Genomic DNA, 22,921 nt, shown 5'->3' with positions numbered 1-22,921 from the left:
GGATGAGACAGGATGCTATGAGAAAGAATAACACGGTGGGAATGGCATCCCTAACTGCAAGGGAGAAATAATTGAAGGACCTAGAGATGTTGGGCCTGAGGAAGATTTCAATGTTTTTGTGAGCTCTGGAACTATTTCTCTTCCCTTTCTGGGCTAAACTCCTTGAATAAGCAGGTGCCTCTGCTTTCCTTCCACGTGACCACTCCCTCCAGATCAGCCTCTCATAAAACTTTTCCCATCTTCCCAGGTCACAGCAATTTTTCCCTTTTTAACATTGTATTAGGCTGTGCCTGCACTGCTATAAAGAAATACCTGAGGGCCAGGTGCAGTGGCTCACGCCTGTAATCCCAGCACTTTGGGAGGCTGAGGTGGGCGGATCACTTGAGGTCAGAGTTTGAGACCAGCATGGCCAACATAGTGAAACGCCATCTCTACTAAAAATATAAAAAGTTAGCCGTGTGTGGTGGCACATGCCTGTAATCCCAGCTACTTGGGAAGCTAAGGCAGGAGAATCGCTGGAACCTGGGAGGCGGAGGTTGCAGTGAGCCGAGATTGTGTCACTGTACTCCAGCCTTGGCAACACAGAGAGAGACTCTGTCTCAAAACAAAACAAAACAAAGAAACACCTGAGACTGCGTAATTTATAAGAAAAGAGTGTTAATTGGTTCATGATTCTGCGGGTTGTACAGGAAGCATAGTGGCAGCTGCTTCTGCAGAGGTCTTGGGAAACTTCTGTGTGTGTGTTTTTTTTTTTCGAGACGGGTTTCGCTCTTGTTGCGCAGGCTGGAGTGCAATGGCGCTGTCTTGGCTCACACCACAGCTGGCTAATTTTGTATTTTTTTAGTAGAGACCGGTTTCACCATGTTGATCAGGCTGGTCTCGAACTCCTGACCTCAAGTGATCCACCTGCCTCGGCCTCCCAAAGTGCTGGGATTACAAGCTTGAGCCACTGAGCCTGGCCTAGGAAACTTCCAATCATGGCGGAAGACAAAGGGGGAGCAGGTACGTCGCCTGGCGAGAATGGAGGAAGGAGGCCCCACCAGACCCCACCTCCAATATTGGGGATTACATCTCAATATGAGACAAATATCCAATTTGAGTGGGGACAAATATCCAAACTATATCAAACATTTTTAGAGCTTATGCTGTAGAGCATTTAATTGACATTAAATTATAAACTGTCTCATATTGTTAATTTATTGAAGTAAAATATACATAAAGTGCACAAGCCTTTAGAGTATAAGCCTGACCAAAATGGAGAAACCCCGTCTTAACTAAAAACATAAAACTAGCCGGGCGTGGTGGCGCATGCCTGTAATCCCAGGTACTCTGGAGGCAGGAGAATCGGTTAAACCTGGGAGGCGGAGGTTGATGTGAGCCGAGCTTGCGCCATTGCCCTCTAGTCTGGGCAATAAGAGCCAAACTCCGTCTCAAGAATACAAAAAAAAAGAGAAAATTTTAAAACTCCGGCCATTATAATATTATTAATAATATTAAGAGCTCCCCCCTCCTTTTTGTTTCATGAGTGCAGCGTATCTTCTCTTACTTTCCCAAGGATTAATTGTAATTTTTTAAAAATCCAGGTTCCGGCCGGCGCGGTGGCTCACGCCTGTTATCCCAGCACTTTGGGAGGCCGAGGCGGGTGGATCACGAGGTCAGGAGATCGAGACCATTCTGGCTAACAGGGTGACACCCCGTCTCTACTAAAAATACCAAAAAATTAGCCGGGCGTGGTGGCGGGCGCCTGTAGTCCCAGCTACTCGGGAGGCTGAGGCAGGAGAATGGCGTGAACCCTGGAGGCGGAGCTTGCAATGAGCTGAGATCGCGGCACTGCACTCCAGCCTGGGCGACAGAGCGAGAGTCTGTCTCAAAAACAAAAACAAACAAACAAAAATCCAGGTTCCTCCACTGTATTTGTTTCCTCTTAGGTTCTTCCTGCCCCCTTCTGTTGGTATTCATCCTTGTCTTATTGTAGAAATGTTTTCACAACCATCTGATTATCCTTGGTTGTCGTACGTATTTTAAGTAAGGCACAAAACACCCGATTCTGGAAGCTCTGTGGACCTGGGCCAAGCCTGTAGACTAGAGAGTCTTTGGGAATTCTATGGAGACCCAGCCATTTCTTTGGGAGACCCTGAAATACCAGTGTTTGTCGTTGATTTAATTTTTATTTTTTCCTCGTAAACTGACGTGGATATCTCGTCTGTCTTTCTTTATGTCTGGAAAACTTTATCTCAGTTTCCCTTGACATACTCCAACCTCCTGGGAGAGGTAGTGGGCGGGGAGATGAGCCTGTTTGACTACTTCTGGGAATGTGGTGAGGGAAGAGATCTGGGGATTTCGTCTCTGTGCTGACATTTCCTTCATGCTAATCTGGTTTTGCACCCCTGCACTTCACCCTCTTTCAACTCCTGACTAACTCTCGTTACTCACATCAACAGTCATTCTTCATGTTCAAGACTCCATTCATCCCCCCAGTCTCCACTAACTCTCCTGCTTCACTTCCGGTCTGCATGGGCTCACTCATTTCTTCCCTGCTGAGCTCTTTGGTTTGCTAAGCAGCATCTCGGGAACAGCCCCCGTGCTATATGTTGTTTCTTGTGCTGGATGTGAGTTTTTTCTTGTCATGCTATGTGTTCTTTCTCGTTCAGGGGAGAGTCGCGGCTGGGTTGTTACGATGCTCGCGCCCCGTACCCGGGACGTGCAGGGAAGTGTAGAAGGGGGCGAGGGGCGAGAAACGCTGAATTCTAGCCTGAATTGGGAGGAGAGCCTCGCGAGTTGAGTTACGGTTCCTGATTCCATTTAGATAGAACGTTTTGTTAACTTGTAGGAATTTCCTTTTCCATTTCTTTCATTAAACTGCGAACGTAGTAATGACTTACACTGGTTACACATTCATTACAATTAAAGATGATATTGATTTGCGAGCACAAGTTTCCCAGGTGTCAGGATGGCCGAGTGGTCTAAGGCGCCAGACTCAAGCTTGGCTTCCCCGTGTTGAGGATTCTGGTCTCCAATGGAGGCGTGGGTTCGAATCCCACTTCTGACACATGTATTTTATTCTCCCTCCACTCTACTTTCTCAGCCATTTCTGTGTTTTCATTATCTCTACTTTTCCTATCCTAACTAAAATGATACACTCTCAATGAGGTCTATCCCCTTCCTTTTTAGTCTTGTTCGCTGTTTAATAGTGAATCACGTTTTGCTCTGCTTTGGTCAGTTCCTTAAAAGGCGCATTCATTTACTACATGAGCACTCACCCAGAGGCGTCCTGGGAGGAAACCAGACTAGGTAGGAGTAGAAAGACATGTATACAGACTCCATTATTACATACTGGCCCTGAGCTCATAGGTTATTGGGACTGCAGATTACATGTTTTCCCTCACGGCCAGACACCATCAAAAATCAAAGTGATGAAACTGAAATTGAAATTGAACAGCAAGGTTCACGCTCAAGTTACCGGAAGCAGGGCAAAAAGAGAGAAATATGAAAGGTTCCACCGAGATTTGAACTCGGATCGCTGGATTCAGAGTCCAGAGTGCTAACCATTACACCATGGAACCCTCCTTAGCCAGAGCTGGATATTCGATCCACCTGGGATCTCTCTTTTCTTCTACTTACTAATTGATTTAAGGTAATTTTGCAGGGGCAGTTTTTTGTTTTGGAGTGCCAAACACAGGGATGGGAGACGGAGGGCTCACACGCTGTTTCCACTGCGCCTTTCTCCCAGGTTTCTTTCCATCCTTCGGGGCAGCGCAGTATACTGATCTGGGAATATGGTTATTCCTGGAGATTTTTCTTCCGTTTCCAGCCCACGAAAAGATAAATTGAATTTCAGTCTCGCGGTTTGAAAGGGAGAAAAGAGAGAAAAGCAAAATATACTATCTACTTTCTACAGTCTCATTTATTCATCGTACGATACCTACAGATGCCTCTAGAACAACCTCCGAGTATCTTGGCACTGCCCCTCAGTTGTAACCATTGGCTTGAATTTTTAAAATTTGTCTCCCGCATTCCTGCAAAATGCCTGAAGTGCAGGACTGAGTCTCACTCCTCTTTGATAGTCCACGGTCTGCTACTTTGTAGACGCTCAATCAATGTTTGTTGCGTGAGTGCATAAATGAAAGAATGAGTGAATGAATGAACGAATGAATGAATACTCAGTGGGACAGCCCAACTTAGACTTTTGGGAGACTTTAGACTTCTTTTTTGCCTTCATTCGCTAGGCTAAATTTTACAAGTTCAAAAGGGAACTCCTCCTCCTCCTCCTATCTTCCTCCTCTCTTCTTTCATCTTTCGAGGTCCCGGCTCCCAGGTGGACATCTTAGCGTCCAGATGGCCCCACAAATAGGTGTCCTTTAGTGTGGATGACCAACGAGGATGTTATAGTGCTGGACGTAGTCATTTATTTTTTCAAATCTTAACTTTATTAAGATAACATGGTTATTTATCTAGTAACTGTAAGAACAACATAAAACAAATAGACCACATATATACGTAGCATGTCTGGAAGAAATACTCAGGTATAAATTACTACTTTAGTCAATCTTAATCTTAATTATTGGTCAATTATGCTTTTTTTTTTTTTTTTTCTTGAGACGGAGTCTCGCTCTTTCCTACAGGCTGGAGTGCAGTGGCGCAATCTCAGCTCACTGCAAGCTCCACCTCCCGGGTTCACCCCATTCTCCTGGCTCAGCCTCCCGAGTTGCTGGGACTACAGGCGTCCGCCACCTCGTCCGGCTAATTTTTTGTATTGTTAGTAGACACGTGGTTTCACCGTGTTAGCCAGGATGGTCTACGATCTCCTGACCTCGTGATCCGCCCGTCTCAGCCTCCCAAAGTGCTGGGATTACAGGCGTGAGCCACCGCGCCCGGCCTAGGTCAATTATACTTAATGTGCCTCTCTAGTCTCTCAAGACTGAATTGCTAAGAAACCCTGGAATCATTTGCTGGTATTCATCCTTTCGTTGTATCTCCAACCAAGCAAGGTGCCTGTTACAAAATATCTGCTCAATTAGTATGTATTGGATACATGTTTTGGAAGGTGAGGAAGGAAGCAGTGAAATTAAAAGCCTTCTGGCTAGATGACTGTAAAGCGCTCCTAAGCATCTACCCACCTCCCTGCACACACAAACTCTCCATTCTATTTCCTCGAGTCTCCTAGCCTTAAAAGATGGTCTAAACTGCCCCAGATCCAGGTAAATAACGGATCAAGTCCTTCTTCCCTAAAACAGGTGTCATTCTTTTTATTCTATGAGCCTCCACCTTATTTCTTTAAAAAAGAAAAAAAAAAGAGGAAAAAGAAAATAAAAAATGGTTACTGTTTAAGATAATATCAGAATCTTAAAAGCTAACTCTTCAGCTGTGTTCAACTAAGGGCCTTAAACTGCTCTCTGAGGACAGGTGAAGGGGGAAAGGCTCTAGGTGTCTGGTGACTGTTTCGTTTGTTGGTTCGTTTGTTTTTTCAACCTTAGCACATTTATCCTTGGAGAAGACAATGGAAAATAGGGCAGATGAGCGTGCGTGGCTTATTTATTCTTGAGTCTGGAGTTAAGAAGGTTGTACTTTTTCGTTAGAATTGCCCCCGATTGGTTCACAAATCTTGCAAAGTGAATGAAAACACATGAAGGCCACTGAAAGGAATAACTAGGGTAAGAGATTTCTGAGCTCCTAAATAGAGAAACAGTTGGGTACTGTTTGGGGCACTGTATATATGGGTGTTGTCGGTGGCCCCTTGGGAAACAGAAGAGGAACCTGCCTCACTTAGGAGGCAGTGAGAACTGCCCACACAAGGCTTGAAAATGGACCTCTCCTGGGTCAGAAAAGAAACTCACTCTGGCAGCGGTGGGATTCGAACCCACGCCCCCGAAGAGACTGGAGCCTTAATCCAGCGCCTTAGACCGCTCGGCCACGCTACCGCCCGCAGGTTGTGTTATCGCTTGCACTTTCACCCAAGTGACTGTCGCCCCTTTCCAGTTCTTTCATTCCCATTGCCACATCGCTATAAATCCTACCCTCGGGCCCCTTCTTCAGCATTCCTCACTTCTCAGCACAGCCCGAGAATCCCCGATCCCCAACACTTTGCTTCCTTGCAGCTCCCAGGTGGATCCCGGACAGGATGCTGCAGGTAGTGCAGGAAGGGAATCTTGCCCCATTTGTCATCAACACAATGAAAAGGGGTCGAAGAGACTGAGAACGCCAGAGGACGCCATGGGCTCCACATCCACTTGGACTCCAGGAAGTAAGCCTCTAGACTTCAGGAATAAGCAAGTCCAACCGTTTGGTTTGAGGCTGTTGCTTCCAAGAAAAGCGTGGAAAAATCCTGAGACCTCCTCCCCTAGCCCTTCGTCCTTTTCAGGGGACCGAGTGTCTCCACGGAACTTCACAGGGGAGGCGAAGAGTGCACTCATTATTATTTGTCTTGTCTTCGCTTCAGAGGCGATACATCTACGAAAGCCCGAATCATAGAGGGAAAGACTGCTCGTTCCTGGCCCAGAAATGAGATGAGAAATCCAGGGCCCCGTACAGGAAGGACTTTTGCAAAGTCTGGACTCAACTGCCTTCGCAGCCCTTGAAGTCTCTTTAGGAAGCGCTGTGGGAGAACGAGGTTGGTTTAGGAGTTGGCCCCTGCCTTGTACTACGTAGTGTTGTCATCCAAAGTATTTTAGAAGTGAATTAAATCATATTTCCACCTTATTTTTAAACACTATAATTCAGAGAACTTAAAACCTTATTAATAGTCCTCATAATCACGTTGGTAGAGCCCTTGCTTACACAAACTAGACAGTTGCCTCCTTAGCGCAGTAGGCAGCGCGTCAGTCTCATAATCTGAAGGTCCTGAGTTCGAACCTCCGAGGGGGCAACGTCTCCGTTTTGCCATTTTTCTTCTTCTTTACCCAAAATGAGTAAGACAACGAAGGAAGCTGGAAAATCCTTGTTCTTACTCCACTTTCTCTGTAGAAAAGAGTACAATATGTCTGGTAAGGAAAAAAGAAAAAATCTAAGGAAATTGCTTTGATGGAACAGAATGGGTAATTGCTGCTTCATAGAACCATGTTCAGTTACAAAACAGTGATTTTTATTAAGACTTAAATTCTCCAAAATTCTTCTCATCTCCCCTCCCGCCCTGCATACCAATTGGAGATAGAGCTGGTAGCATTTTCAAATGTTTTTTCAGATATGCTTGGCATTTGTCTTTGTTTTAAAAACACCAGAGTCAAGAAACTTACCAGTTTTAGAGTGCTAAGAGAAGAAAGAGTGGGTGGAGGGTTGTACTAGGGATGTGGAAGGTATAGAATCTAATTATCCATTACTGACTTGGTTATCTTTTACCATTTTTCTGGAATGGTTTACCACCAGGTTGCCACCAATAACACTCCATATGAAAAAAGAAAGGAAACAAAAAGCTAACAAAAAACTACCCCCTCAATCTCATTGCATTGAACCTTTTCTCTTGCTTCCAGTCCTGTTGACTGGATCTAAGTCATCCAAACTACCAGATGCAGGAAGGGGTAAAAAGAGAAACAAGAAGTGAAGAAGACAGGCTGATATTTACAGTCAAGATGAGCCCCTAACTCAAATAGTAATGAACAAGACTGATAATTAATGTGCTGCTCTTGAGTCCTACTTTGTTCAAAGCTGTGTTCCTATTAATCCATTCCCTCTCAGCTTTAAAATCATCCTCATATACTTTGTTTTGTGACATTGGGGCTGGGCACCTGCAAATGACATTTCCCAAACACCTTTGCCCACTGGCTTCCTCTTGTGTTCTGTCAATAAGAGGAACCAGAAAGAGACTAGAAAGCAAGAGGAGAGAAGCAAGGGCTACTTTCTAAATTTTGTTCTTCCTATCAGGTCACTCCAACAATGGCAGTTGAGTCCCATCTCTGTTTGTTCTCTTCATGCATTCCAGAATGTCTCACTGTCCCTTACATAAATAAGTACTAGCCCAGCTTCGGCGCGTCCTCTTTAGCACTCCAGGGTGCCTTTCCTTAGTGGTCTCAACCTCTTCCTTTTCGTTCTTCCAGCCCCACAAGGTGGTAGCTACTTCCCAGTAGTTATTCTCTCTGAGTTACTATGTTGTGCCTAGTTGAAATACCTAGTCTTATTCTTTCTTTCTTTTTTTTTTTTTTTTTTTTTGAGACAGAGTCTTGCTCCGTCTCCCAGGCTGGAGTGCAGTGGCGTGATCTCGGCTCACTGCAACCTCTGCCTCCCAGGTTCAAGCGATTCTCCTGCCTCAGCATCCCAAATAGCTGAAATTACAGACACCTGCTGTGACCACGTCCAGCTAATTTTTGTATTTTTACCAGAGACGGGGTTTCACCATGTTGGCCAGGCTGGTCTTGAACTCCTGACCTCGAGTGATTCGCCCTCTTCGGCCTTCCAAAGTGCTGGGATTACAGACATCAGCCACCGTGCCAGGCCTTATTTCTTAACTAGACCTGAACGATACATAGTGGGTGCAGGGATAGCACTCCACACAACAGAAAAAGCTTCTGCTCTCATGGAGTTTACATTTTAGTGGGGAATGATAAAGAATAAACTCAACCAGATATATAAAATGTGAGGTGGTGATACATGCCATGAAGAAAAAGAGCAAGAGAATGGAGAACAGAGGGGAGGAGATTGCTTTATAATAAAGGGTGACCAAGGAGGCCTTCCTGATGAGGAGGCATCTGAACAGAGACTTGAAGGAAGTGAGGCTATCAGGGAAAAGAGAATTTCAGGCCGAGGGAACAGTAATTACAAAAGGCTTGGCCTGAATGCCGTTGGCATGTTCAAGGAACGACGGAGGAGAATAGTGCGGCTGAAGATCAGTAAACAAGGGAGAACTTGATAGGAGATGAGGGGGTTCGATACACGTAGACCCTACATGATGCACATAGATCATGTAGGGTCTCAGAGGTCACGATCATGTTCAGAGAGGGAATTCACTGCATAGGGCAGAGAAAAGATAACAGTGAGTTAAGTTGCGGAGGTCAGCCAGACCTTGAGAATATTCTGATTCAGTGAGTCTGAGATAGAAACTGTGAAACTGTTTTTTTTTTTCAGATGGAGTTTCGCTCTCGTTGCCCAGGCTAGAGCCCAGGCTGGAGTGCAATGGCATGATCTTGGCTCACTGCAACCTCCACCTCGTGGTTCAAGTGATTCTCCTGCCTCAGCCTCCTGAGTAGCTGGGATTACAGGCATGCGCCACCACACCCAGCTAATTTTGTATTTTTAGTAGAGATGGGGTTTCTCCATGTTGGTCAAGCTGGTCTCGATCTCCGGACCTCAGATGGTCCGCGCACCTGGGCCTCCCAAAGTGCTGGGATTATAGGTGTGAGCCACTGCAACCAGCCTGAATCTGGGTTTTTAACAGTGACTCCAGGAAATTTGAATGCCGTCGGTGTGGCAACATTTTGGAAGCCCCCATCAAGGACTTACTCAGCCTGTGTTCATTTATCCCATGTTGACTCTCTCTGGAGAGATCACTTCCTCCCAAAATTCTCCTCATTATTATTTGGTCATCCAGGCCTTGCTTACTGGTTTAAATTAGCAGCAGTTGCCTCAGGTTTTCACAAGGCTCATCAAAAGCAGAATAAATGCTCTATGCTCCCAGAGAACTCTCAAAAGCTACAAGGTGCCGTTTCCTATTCCGCTTTATTTCTAATTTTTCTTTTTTCTTTTTTGAGATGAAGTCTTGCTCTGTCACCCAGGCTGGAGTGCAGTGGTGTGATCTCGGCTCACTACAACCTCTGCCTCCCAGGTTCAAGTGATTCTCTTGCCTCAGCCTCCTGAAGTAGCTGGGACTACAGTCATGTGCCACCACACTTGGCTAATTTTTGTATTTTTGGTAGAGACAGAGTTTCATCATGTTGGCCAGGCTGGTCTGGAACTCCTGACCGCAAGTGATTCGCCCACCTCTGCCTCCCAAAATGTTGGGATTACAGGCGGGAGCCACTGGCCTTGCCCTGTTTTGCTTTGTTATTGCCTTTCCCTGTAAAGAGCTTCTTTTGGTAAATAAGCAGCTGAGACATCTTGACACCTCGGGCCCTCCAGGTTCCTAGGGGCAGTCTGGGCCCAGATTTTCTTTCTTCTAGCTGTTCCCCACCATTCCTCCCCACTGCCACATAGTCGCTAAGCCATGTCTGGATGGCCTTCTTCTGCACAATGGCCTAATTTATGTTTTTGCATCATCTCTTCCTCCACTCTGACTCATTCTTTACATAAAGCCAGTGTACTCTTAAAAGTAATCTCATCATGTCGTTCCTTCCTGCTTAGAATTCCCAGTGGCTTCACATTGCTGCTAGGGTGCAGTCAGCTCTCTGTACTACTAGCCATAACCTCTGAGCCTGTGAGTCACTGATCTGTCCCTGCCTTTCTGTCCACCCCAGCCCCCACCTTCATCAACACTCTCTTGAGCTCTCTGTACACAAGCTGCTCAGGACTTCTCTCAGGTGTCTGAAAGTGCTCTGCTCTTTGATCTTCTTGGAATGCTGGAGTCACATTTTTGTCCAACTAGGCCTTTAGTTTTCAGTGTAAACATCACTTCCTGGGAGAAGTCTTCTCTAATCTCCTGGAAGAGGTCATCCCCCTTTATAATCCATGCTCTTGAAGACAGGGGGCGGAGTATGATTTACAGTGTGCATTATTTTGTCTCACCTTACTTTTCTTCCTCTATGTTCTCTTTATCTTGATTTAAATCTATTAACATTTTTCACTTTATCTTATAGTATAGTTGTGCAGATAACCTCGAATCTGTTTTGCAATAGTAGCATAAATAAATGCATGATCAGAAATGTACCACATGACAACCATTGTGCTAAACCTAGCCTTTGAGGAAGGGATTTCTGTTGTGAGATTTAAGGAAGTGAAGTGGTTGAGAGATTAAGAAACTTGTCTAAAGTGGCACAACCAAAATGGTTAAATACAGTGTTCTAAATGATCTATTTTACAATAAGATTAACAATTGTGATAACACTTAATTTTCACGGAAATATCAGCAAGAGGTTGCTTATATTATCTCATTGAATTTGCAAAGTTAGGTCATGAGATTATGCTTGTTTTTCTCAACATTTTGTAACCTAAACTTTTATTGAGAGCATTTATCACATTGGCTGTTTAAACAGAGTGTAATTTGTCCTTTAATTGCTGCCTTTCTCTTTTAAAGTATGAACCCCCCAAGGGATGAGGTAGTACCTCTGCACTGCAGTAACCCCAGGGCAACAGCTGAGCGCCCTGCTCAAAATAAGTTCTCAAAACCTATTTTTGTGCGCTCTTTGTGCCAGGCAGTTATTTTTTTTTTCCGCACTCTCGCTGTGTCACCAGGTTGAAGTGCAAGTGGCGTGATTTCGGTTCCCTGCAACCTTTGCCTCCCGGATTGAACCGATTCCCTTGCCTCAGCCTCCCGAGTAGTTGGGACTACAGGCGTGCGCCACCACGCCCGGCTAATTTTTTGTATTTTAATAGAGACGAGGTTTCACCATGTTGGCCAGGATGGTCTTGATCTCCTGACCTTGTGATCGCACGCCCCGGCCTCCCAAAGAGTTGGGATTACAGGCGTGAGCCACGGCGCCCGTGTGACAGGTATTCTTAAGGTCACAGGCAAGACTGGAGCATGATCTTTGAAGACTAAAGACCAGACAAACCCGGCGATTACGTCTGTAGTTATACATTACTTTTACAAGTAATTGTTTGGATTACATTACACAAGGATGGGAGTTCATTTTTTCCATGAGCTGGGGACAAAAATAACTGTGAGCCATATTCAAAGGGGACAAAAGTATAGCTGGGAATAAAGAAAAGGGTTGTGGACAGGATTTAGATGGGAAGGTATCGAGTTTGTGCACCTTCTTACTCACTAGAATACGCAGGAAGAACACTTTTTTTCACAAAAGAGCCCGGATAGCTCAGTCGGTAGAGCATCAGACTTTTAATCTGAGGGTCCAGGGTTCAAGTCCCTGTTCGGGCGTGATGTGTGGCTTTTATCACCTGATTCTCACTTCACGTTTGAAATAAGCCAATAAGGAAAGTACCATTTCTGTTTTGGACAGATTACATATTACTGCAAAATTTCACAAAACCCGTTAAAGTCCCAAATTTCAACCCACAGATAGGTAATTAACTCTGATGCAAAATAAAAGTAGTGAGGTGAATACATGGGACCTCTGCACTGAGATAGCCCCAGATTTTCTGAAGAAAACTAGCATTTAAGGATAACCTTAGAATACTAAGTATTTAATATTTTATTATTCCTGTTACTCTGTTTACAGGTGCCAGAGTAATCTGTTGTTACTTGCTTTCCAGTACAGAGTTTATTTTACATAGGAGGGAATATACTGATCAATTATCAAGAAAGTTATAATATGTTCATATTCTGGCTTGACATGTTTCTGGCATTTAGTTATTGTGAGTCAGCCCCGCAAGTCTGAAAAACTAGGTGAATTTAAAAATAGTTTCTGACAGGGCGCGGTGGCTTACGCCTGTAATCCCAGCACTTTGGGAGTCCTAGGCGGGCAGATCACCTGCGGTCAGGAGTTCGAGACCAGCCGGATCAACAAGGTGGAACAGTCTCTACTAAAAATACAAAAACTAGGCGGGCGTGGTGGCGCGGGCCTGTAATTCCAGCTACTGGGGAGGCTGAGGCAGGAGAATCTCTGGAATCCGGGAGGCAGAGGTTGCAGGGAGCCGCGATCACGCTGCACCACTCCATCCTGGTAGACGGAGCGAGACTCAAAACAAATAATACAAATAAATAAATAAAATAAAAATAGTGTCTGATTCTGCAAAGGAGAGGAACAGACTCTGAATTGTGATGGCTCCAATAAAGATAAAGCAGTCTCTGAAGAGCTGCCTGAACAGCCAGACAACCCAGCTCTTAGGCTTCTCCCAAATCTTTTAACAGCATTTCCTTAACTGTGGTAGCTGCAGACTCCTGGAACCAGAGGCCTAGGGTCCAGAAGAAACTGTTAAGATGTTCCCTATAAAACATTTCCTTAAGTCGACCCCAGAATGAACTGTTAAGAGAGCTGTCCTGAAATACAGACCCCTAAAGTCCAGACATTTTGGAGGAGATGCCTAAGGAGAGCCCTCTCTTTTTCCAGCACAAACTGGGCCACAGAGGTATAGCCTACAAGATGAATTTCAGTATGTGTAACTGCTGGGGTAATGATTGCAAATAATCTAAGTCTGAGATGTTGATTTTGTGGAATAAGATAGTGACAAGAAGCATGGAAAGAAAACCACAACATTTAATATGTAAATTAAGTGATTGATTTGAGAAATACTTGTTTATCAGATACTGTACTAGGCACTGAAAATATAGAAGTGGATAAAACAAATTCAGTCTCTACTGGAATTTACAATCTAGGAGGATGGGTGGGCAACAGACAATAAAGACGTTAAAAAATAAAAGAACAAGGAAACTTTATGTAGTAAAAATGATATGAAGAAAATAAAACAGCTTGAGGTGACGTGATGGGAGGTTGGTGAGTGAGAGAAGCGACGGTGTGTTAGTTTCCTAGGGCTGCCATAACAAATTGAATATCAGGTTTTCATCTGTCTATTCATTTTTTCAATAGATTAAGTTGCACCGGTAGGAGGATACTGTCCCAAGAGGGAATTGAGATCAGAGGAACTCGGACAAAACAGTATGCCCTCTGGTAAAAGAGATTTACTGGAACTCGGATAATCCGTCGGGACTTAGAGAGCTGAGACTTGATCTGTTTGACAACATATACGGAGCCAAGAAATTATAGAGATAATTATATAATGAACAAATATGGTTAGTTTTTTAAGTTGGGGACAAAACAGCAGCTGCCCCCTCTGAGGTTCGAACTCAGGACCTTCAGATTATGAGACTGACGCGCTGCCTACTGCGCTAAGGAGGCAGACGGCACACCCTCTTTGTCAGGTATGTTCAACACTGATTTTTACTTCATTTAAACTTTTTAAAGTCTATATTACCTGTATTTTAAATTTCTAAGATAAAATATTCTTATGAAACCTCTTAAAAGCTCAACAGCTTCCAAAACTTGAATCAGATCAAGAAAGTCGTTGCTGATCTGCTGCTTTTGCCCGTCTCATTCTGAGCTGATGACTCCCCACTTCTCACCTCAAGTAGAAAATTTCCTAAACGTCCTGTCCAGAAACCTGACACTTAACCTGCACGGGTGTCCATCCATTTTGTCTGGTGAGAACAGGAAACCAGCCTGTTTCCTCTCTCCCTCCATACCGGTTCTTTCCCACAGGAAAAGTGATCCAGTGTTTCCCATCGGGAAGCATTGAAGCTTTTACTATCTTAAACAACAAAACAACGTCCTTTGACAGGCATCTCCACCTGTCGCTATCTCATGTGCTCAAACTTCTTGTAAGGCTATCCTAACGTACAGCAAACTTCTTGTAAGGCCGTCTATTTTAAGAAAATACCTTCCCAAGTCCCACTGGCTTTTCAACCCACTGCAATCTTCCCCAATCACGCCTCCGTCTCGGTCTTGAAGAAGTCCAAAGGGATTTGGACGAATGCAACTTCATGGTGTAAAGAATATGGAGCTCTTGGTGCAAACTCTTGGGCATCTGCTAGGATGTGAGAACGGTAGTAATAAGCAGGAAGGGGTGAAAAGCTTATCTTCTCCACTGACTTTGTTTGCCAGGGGATTGTCTGAGGTTTAGCACTCAAAGACCCACCTCCCAGGAAAACCCTACCTGGGATGTGAAAAGTCTGGGCTTTCGGTTTTTGGCGATAGGTTGGAGAGATTACACACACACAAAAAGTGACAACCCCACCCTTGTTCCCACCCCTGCCCCAGGACTGAAAGTAACACTGATTTTATTGCCAATGGATAATAGGGCTTAAGTTATCCCACTTTTGTAGTTGTGGCCGTTTTTCCCCTGGCCGCTGATGGTGACAACCTTGGACCGTGCATCTCTCTGAGTGAGGCGACTTAAATGCGCGATGTTAGCGTTTGTAATCGCGAGCGTAACACTCGGTCTTTGACTGTAGACTGTCGTGTCTACACAGTGCTAGTTTGTATTGAGATAGTGCTCGTTTAATTAAATTAAATTAAATTACTTTATTTATTTTGAGATGGAGTTTCATTCTTGTCGCCCAGGCTGGAGTGCAATGGCGTGATCTCGGGTCGCCGCAATCGCTGCCTCCAGGGTTCAAGCGATTCTCCTGCCTCAGCCTCCCGAGTACCTGGGATTACAAACCTGCACCACCACTCCTGGCTAATTTTTTGTACCTTTAGTAGAGACAGGATTTCACCATGTTGGCCAGGCTAGTCTGGAACTCCTGACCTCAAGTGATCCGCCGCCTCGACCTCCCAAAGTGGTGGGATTACAGGCCTGAGCCACCGCGCCCGGCTTTAGTTTAATTTTTAACATTGTGAATACTATGGCCAGATTTTTAGAGTTTAGATAACGAAAACGAGAATGATTATCACGCGAATGCCAGCATAACCCAGAGAGCACTGAAAAAGTCTAAAAAGATTGTTACTTGAATGACAGATAGAAGGACACATAGAACTGGATTTGGAGAATAAATAATCAAAACGGAGCATACTACGCAATATTCAAAACAGATTTGGATGTGAAAGTACACAGGGACACTGCATCTCTCCAGTCTAGGATGAGACAGGCAAGAACTTGTGAACCAATCAAAAGAGTTTTTGTCTCCCAAAAGTGACGCCAACGCTCTGTAGAGAATAGCATTGGGCTTGCTTACAAGCAGACTTTAAAGAAAATTAAAATTAAAAATAAATACAAGAAAACGGCATTGGGCAGAATATTAGAAAAGAACACACATTATTTTATGGCTTCCTTAATTACTCTATTTCCTGATTCAGAGGTTGCATCTCGTAGGTGAACAAGAGGAAATTCGGATACCACATATTGGTCTCTTGCAGTGGAGAGCTGATTCTGTCAGATGACCAGCTGATGTTGAAAATCATCTTTCTTGGTATGTATGAAGACTTAATGAAACCACTTGAAACAAACAATCATTGATTCGTTGGTCAACTACAAGTTAGACCTTGCTCATCTATCTGCATATTTGCCAGACAGTGCAAATGTAAATTTTGGCAAATTCCATTCAGACTATAAACTTTTTACCAAAGAAAATGAAAAGATCCTACATGTGAACTGTTCTGCACACGTTGTTCACAACACTGCTGAGAGGCCCGGCATGACCGCTCAGGCCTGTAATCCCAGCACTGTGGGAGGCCAAGGCGGGTGGATCACCCGAGGTCAGGAGTTTGAGACCAGCCTGGCTAAAATGGTGAAACCCCGTTTCTACTAAAAATACAAAAAAACAGCGGGGCGTGGTAGCACATGCCTGTAATCCCAGCTACTTGGGAGGCTGAGGCAGGAGAATCGCTTGAACCCCAGAGGCAGAGGTTGCTGTGAGCCGAGATCGCGCCATTGCACTCTAGTTTGGGCAACAAGCACGAAACTCCATCTCAAACAAAACAAAACAAAACAAACAACACTGCTAAGAAGGACTGTGATTTGCTTACTGGTGATATTGAGGCTTTCATGCCTTATTGAGATTTATGGTCACTTTTTAGTTTCCTCAAAATGTGCAGAAACAATAAGATTTTTCACTTTATAGAAATGAAAGGAGGTAGCCTCCTTAGAAATGTCTAAAGTTGACTATCATTATTGCTGGCCATAGGATAGATGTTAAAATGTTTACTTGGTGTAAAATCATATTTTCAAAGTGTGCGGCAAGAGGAATGCTATTCTCTAATTTGAAAATATTTTAAGAGTGAGAATGGAGAAAAGAACTACAGTAAAACAGAAATGTACAGTTTCATTTGTTCCATGTTGTCAAAGAACAAAATTTCAACACACTTAGGTTAAAGATCAGATCAACTTTTATTAGCAATTTATGAATCAGGCAGCATCTCATCTACGAAATAAGAAGGTGCTCTGATGAGGAGATGAGGTTTATAGGTAGAAAAGGCTGCAGAAACTACAAACAAGGAACAATAAGTGGATTGGTAATTTCAAAGTGACTTTCCTTTTAGGGTTAAAGCAGAGAATACTTCCTTATCATGCTGGTTGAGGTAGACTGGACCCTTTTCTACTGGTTGCTCTGAATCTCCTGTTTTTTGGAAAACCGACCTGTTTTAAAGTTCAGTTTGATCACTTGGTACCCTGCACAAGTGACTCCCTTCTGGTTTGGTCTGGTCTGTTGGAACCTAGTGCAGGAGTTCATTCCAAAACAATAGCCTCCCATTAATTTTAACAATGTTATGTTATGTAGATTGTGACATAAAGATTCATACACTAAGAAAAGATTCTTTTTTTTAAAAAAAAAAGACTGCTTCAAAATACAAGTTAAATAGGACTTTATCAATCTCTTGCTAAAAATACAATTTATTTGGAATCCAAGCTTTGTTTCCCAAGTTTATTATTTATTTATTTCATTTTATTTATTTATTTTTTTGAGATGGAGTCTCCCTCTGTTGCCCAGGCTGGAGTACTGTGGTGCAATCTCAGCTTGCTGCAACAGCCTGCAATACTGAGTTTTCAATGCTCAAATGCTTTTGTTGAGAGGATATTTAGTGTGATTTTATCACACTAGAATGATACCAGGAATCTAAGTAATATGGGCTTGGTAAGAGAGCAGAGCTGCAATTCAAAGTGAATTTTATCTTTGACTGTATTCAGTATTACCACTCTATTAAAGAAAATAAAGATGTCTTAAATGTTGCAGACAGATCACAGAAAAAATATTGGAAAAAGAAACAGAAAGGGTAAAGATACTCAATTTGTTTCACAGAACAGAAAGAAGTGCCATTTTTTTCATTAAATATAGGTAATATCTGCTTAAGTAGTTTTATTGTAGTTATGTTCTTCTTTTACATTCTTACTGTATTTTACATTTTTGTATTTATGTTTTTCCTTTATTAACGTACCTTAAAGTTGAAATAATATAGCCTATGAGACTTAAATATCCAATAAAGAGTTTTAAAAAATTAAATTACTGCATGAGAACAGATAGAAATACTAAAAACATATTGTTATCTTTTTCCCAAACATATTATTTATGTATTTAGCCCTACTATAAATTACTACTAATTGCCATTATTAACTAGTCCTATTATTTTGTTTAAGTAATAACAGTTATGCAATCGAAAAGCAAATATTACAGAATGATACATAATTTCAAACATCTATTTTTAAAATTTTATGTTAAAGTAATACATGTATATATTATATATTATATAATTATGTTGGATTTATTTATTTGGGGGGGTGGAAAGGTCTGGTATGGCTATGTCTCAGTTGGCTCCCTAAAAAGTTGAACACCAAAAGCAACTGGTTCACCAAAGTTTGGGGAAACACTATTTATGAAAAGAATAAAGAATTACGAGGTCCCAGTGAGCTTCAAGGACAATGTCCGGCTTAACAGATAAAAATGGATGGTTTCTGATAGACAATAATGGTTTATAAGTGATTGGAGGTAACAGGGTGATTGCCAATAGCTATTCTTTCTTTTCAGATACTCATTCTTTGGGTCATGAGACTGCTTCTGCCTGAATAATAAAACAATTTTAGCAACACTCAAGGAAGTTATAATTTCCTTTCTGCTGTGAAAAAGATTAAAAGAGGTCATCTCGTAAACCTGAGGCTGGTATACTTCAGATCTTTCATTAACACTCAGGGATTTTGTGATAGAAGACCCTCAGGGGTCTAATGAGGAGTGTGTTTTCTTTTTTTTTCTTTTTTATTTATTTTATTTTATTTTTTTGAGACGGAGCCTCTCTCTGTCGCCCATGTTGGAGTGCCGTGGCGCCGTCTCGGCTCACTGCAAGCTCCGCCTCCCGGGTTCTCGCCATTCTCCTGCCTCAGCCTCCCAAGTAGCCGGGACTGCAGGTGCCCGCCGCCACGCCCAGCTAATTTTTTGTATTTTTAGTAGAGACAGGGTTTAACCGTATTAGCCAGGATGGTCTCGATCTCCTCATCTCGTGATCCGCCCGCCTCGGCCTCCCAAAGTGCTGGGATTACAGGCGTGAGCCACCGCGCCCGGCCGGAATGTGTTTTCATAAAGGGGGAATATCAGCTGGGCCAAATGCCATTGAGAGGCTGAGCAAATTGAAGCCTGAAAATTGACCACTGGAAGTGAATTGGGAGCATCATGGCAGATGGGAGACAGGACTAGATTGCACTTCTGACTTGAATGGACAGAGCAGCCTGTGGAGGCCCCCATCATGAATTTTAGCTCCAGAACGACTGCAGGAATAAATCAGGACACCCAAGAGGATCCACGGATCCTCTGAAGGAAGCAGAAACACTTGGTTGATAATTGTTTTGTTTGAGGAGGCTGAAGATTGGGCCCCAATCCCTTCTAGTTTGTAGGGTTTCTGCTAAGAAATCTGTTGTTAACCTGAAGGAAACACTCCCAAAAATCGCACTAGCTCACTAGTAGTGGATCCAAACCAAGAAGAAATCCCTGATTTACCTAAAAAGAATTCAGGAGGTTAGTTATTAAGCTAATCAGGGAGGTACCAGAGAAAAGTGAAGCCCAACACAAGGAAATCCAAAATATGATACGAGAAGTGAAGGGAGAGACCAGGTGCAGTGGTTCATACCTGTAATCCCTTGGGAGGCCAAGGTGGGCAGATCATTTGAGGTCAGGAGTTTGAGGTCAGCCTGCCTAACATGGTGAAACCCCATCTCTAATAAAAATACAAAAATTACCTGGGCGTGGTGGCATGCACCTGTAATCCCAGCTACTCAGGAGGCTGAGAGGCAGGAGAATTGCTTGAACCCGGGAGGCGGAGGTTACAGTGAGCTGAGATCCCGTGGCTGCAATCCAGCCTGAGCAACACAGTGAGACTTCGTCTCAGGAAAAAAAAAAAAAAAAAAGTGAAGGGAGAACTATTCAATGAAGTAGATAGCATAAATAAAAAACAATAAAAACTTCGGGAAACATTGGACACATATATAGACATGCAAAATGCTCTGGAAAGTTTCACCAATAGAAACAAACAAGTAGAAGAAGGAAATTCAGAGCTTAAAGGCAAGGTCTTTGAATTAACCCAATCCAACAAACACAAAGAAAAAAAAATAAGAAAGTATGAACAAAGTCTCCAAGAAGTCTGGGATTATGTAATGACCAAACCTAAGAATAATTGGCGTTCCAGAATAAAAAGAGAAATCTAAAAGTTTGGAAAACATATTTGGGGGAATAATCGAGGAAAACTTCCCTGGTCTTGGTAGAGACCTAGAAATCCAAATACAAGAAGCACAAAAAACACCTGGAAAATTCATCCTAAAAAGATTATCGCCTAGGCACATTGTCATCAGGCTATCTAAAGTTAAGGCAAAGGAAAGAATCTTCAGAGTTGTGAGACAAAACCAACAGGTAACCTATAAAGGAAAACCTTCAGATTAACAACAGATTTCTTAGCAGAAACCCTACAAGCTAGAAGGGATTGGGGCCAAATCTTCAGCCTCCTGAAGCAAAACAATTATCAGCCAAGAATTTGTATCCTGCAAAACTAAGCATCATATATGAAAGAAAGATAGTCTTTTTCAGACAAACCAGTGCTGAGAGAATTCGCCACTACCAAGCCACCACTACAAGGACTGCTAAAATGTTCTCCAAATCTTGGCCGGGCATGGTGACTCACGCCTGTAATCCCAGCTCTTTGACAGGCTGAGGCGAGAGGATCATGAGGTCAGGAGATCCAGACCATCCTGGATAACACGGTGAAACCCGTCTCTACTAAAAATACAAAAAAATTAGCCAGGCATAGTGGCCGGCGCCTGTAGTCCCAGCTACTCAGGAGGCTGAAGCAGAACGGCATGAACCCGGGAGGTGGAGTTTGCAGTGAGCCGAGATCGCGCCACCGCACTCCAGCCTGGGCGACAGACGGAGACTCCATCTCAAAAAAAAAAAAAAAAAAAAAAAAAAATTCTCTAACTCTTGAAACAAATCCTGAAAACACATCAGAACAGAACCTATTTAAAGCATCAATCTCACAGGACCTATAAAACAAAAATACAATTTAAAAAGCAGAAACAAAAATAAAAAAACCCGGGTACACAGGCAACAAATAGCATGATCAATGGAATAGTACTTCACATCTCAATACTAACATTGAATGTAAGCAGCTTAAATGCTCCACTGAAAAGATATAGAACTGCAGAATGGATAAGAATTCACCAACCATCTGCTGTATTCAAGAGACTCACATAACACATAAGGACTCACATAAACTTAAAAAGGGGTGGAGGCCGGGCGCGGTGGCTCACGCCTGTAATCCCAGCACGCTGGGAGGCCAAGGCGGGCGGATCACCAGGTCAGGAGATCGAGACCATCGTGGCTAACATGGTGAGACCCCATCTCTACTAAAAATACAAAAAATTAGCCGGGCTTGGTGGTGGGCGCCTGTAGTCCCAGCTACTCGGGAGGCTGAGGCAGGAGAATGGCGTGAACTCGGGAGGCGGAACTTGCAGTGAGCAGAGATCGTGCCACTGCACTCCAGCCTGGGCTGAATAGTGCAAGACTCCGTCTCAACAACAACAACAACAACAACAAAAAGCAGTGGAAAACGGCATTTCATTCAAACGGACAACAAAATTGAGCAGGCGTAGCTACTCTTATACCAGACAAAACAAACTTTAAAGCAACAGCAGTTAAAAAAGACAGAGACATTATATAATGGTAAAAGGCCTTGGCTAACAGGAAAATATCACAGTCCTAAACATGTGCACACCTATCATTGAAGCTCCCAAATTTATAACACAATTACTTAATAGCCCTAACAAATGAGATAGATGGCAGCCTAATAACAGTGGGGGACTTCAATACTCTACCGACAGTACCAGACAGGTCATCAAAACAGAAAATCAAAGAAACAATGAATTTAAAGTATACCTTGGAAGAAATGGACTTAACAGATATATACAAAACATTCCATTCAACAATGCAGAATACACATTCTATTCAACAGCTCATGAAACTTTCTCCAAGATAAACCATATGATAGGCCACAAAACAAGCCTCAATAAATTTAAGAAAATTCAAATTATATCAAGCACTTTCTCAGAGTACAGTGAAATAAAACTGGAAATCAACTCCAAAAGGAACCTTCGAAACCATGCTAATACATAGAAATTAAATAACCTGGTCCTGAATGAACATTAGGTCAAAAATGAAATCAAAATGGAAATTTAAAAATTCCCTGAACTGAACGACAGTAGTGATAACTTATTAAAACCTCTGGGAAACAGCAAAAGCAGTGCTAAGATGAAAGTTCATAGCCCTAAACACTTACATCAAGAAGACTGAAAGAACACAAACTGACAACCTAAGGTTCCACCTCAAGGAATTAGAGAAACAAGAACAAAGCAAACCCAAACACAGCAGAAGAAAGGAAATAAACAAGATCACAGCAGAACTAAATGAAATTGAAACAAACCAAAAAATACAAAAGATAAATGAAACAAAAATCTGGTTCTTTGAAAAGATAAATAAAATTGATAGACCTTCAGCAAGATTAACCAAAAGAGGAGAGAAAATCCAAATAACCTCAATAAAAAATTAAACGGGAGATATTACAGCTGACACCACAGAAATACAAAAGATCATTCAAGGCTATTATGAATACCACTATACACATAAACTAAAAAACCTGGAAGAGATGGATAAATTCCTAGAAAGACGCAACTCTCCTAGCTTAAATCAGGAAGAATCAAATATGCTGAACAGACAAATAACAAGCAGGGAGATTAAAATGGTAATTAAAAAATTACCAGGCCAAGCTGGGCATGGTGGCTCATGCCTGTAATCCCAGCACTTTGAGAGGCTGAGGTGAGTGGATCACCGGACATCAGGAGTTTGAGACCAGCCTGGCTAACATGGGGAAACCCCATCTCTACTAAAAATACAAAAAATTAACCAGGCATGGTGGCGGGTGCCTGT

At 42.9% G+C, this 22,921-nt stretch overlaps 6 non-coding genes across 6 annotated transcripts; 3 read left to right on the top strand and 3 right to left on the bottom strand.

Moving 5' to 3' along the window:
- Nucleotides 1–2,944: 2,944 nt before the first annotated feature.
- On the top strand, nucleotides 2,945–3,049 carry TRNAL-CAA. Its single transcript has 2 exons — nucleotides 2,945–2,982; nucleotides 3,005–3,049. It is a non-coding gene; the product is annotated as a tRNA-Leu (tRNA).
- Nucleotides 3,050–3,491: 442 nt separating this feature from the next.
- Nucleotides 3,492–3,563, bottom strand: TRNAQ-CUG. The gene has a single exon. It is a non-coding gene; the product is annotated as a tRNA-Gln (tRNA).
- A 2,273-nt stretch (nucleotides 3,564–5,836) lies between these two features.
- Nucleotides 5,837–5,918, bottom strand: TRNAL-AAG. Its single transcript has one exon. It is a non-coding gene; the product is annotated as a tRNA-Leu (tRNA).
- An 871-nt stretch (nucleotides 5,919–6,789) lies between these two features.
- On the top strand, nucleotides 6,790–6,862 carry TRNAM-CAU. Its single transcript has one exon. It is a non-coding gene; the product is annotated as a tRNA-Met (tRNA).
- Nucleotides 6,863–11,880: 5,018 nt separating this feature from the next.
- Nucleotides 11,881–11,953, top strand: TRNAK-UUU. The gene has a single exon. It is a non-coding gene; the product is annotated as a tRNA-Lys (tRNA).
- Nucleotides 11,954–13,798: 1,845 nt separating this feature from the next.
- TRNAM-CAU lies at nucleotides 13,799–13,871 on the bottom strand. The gene has a single exon. It is a non-coding gene; the product is annotated as a tRNA-Met (tRNA).
- Nucleotides 13,872–22,921: the final 9,050 nt, after the last annotated feature.

Source organism: Colobus angolensis, unplaced genomic scaffold, assembly GCF_000951035.1.
Source record: "Colobus angolensis palliatus isolate OR3802 unplaced genomic scaffold, Cang.pa_1.0 Scaffold237, whole genome shotgun sequence".
Taxonomy (NCBI): Eukaryota; Metazoa; Chordata; class Mammalia; order Primates; family Cercopithecidae; genus Colobus; species Colobus angolensis.
The sequence above is the reverse complement of the archived record's forward strand: the minus strand, read 5'-3'. Positions and strand labels throughout refer to the sequence as shown.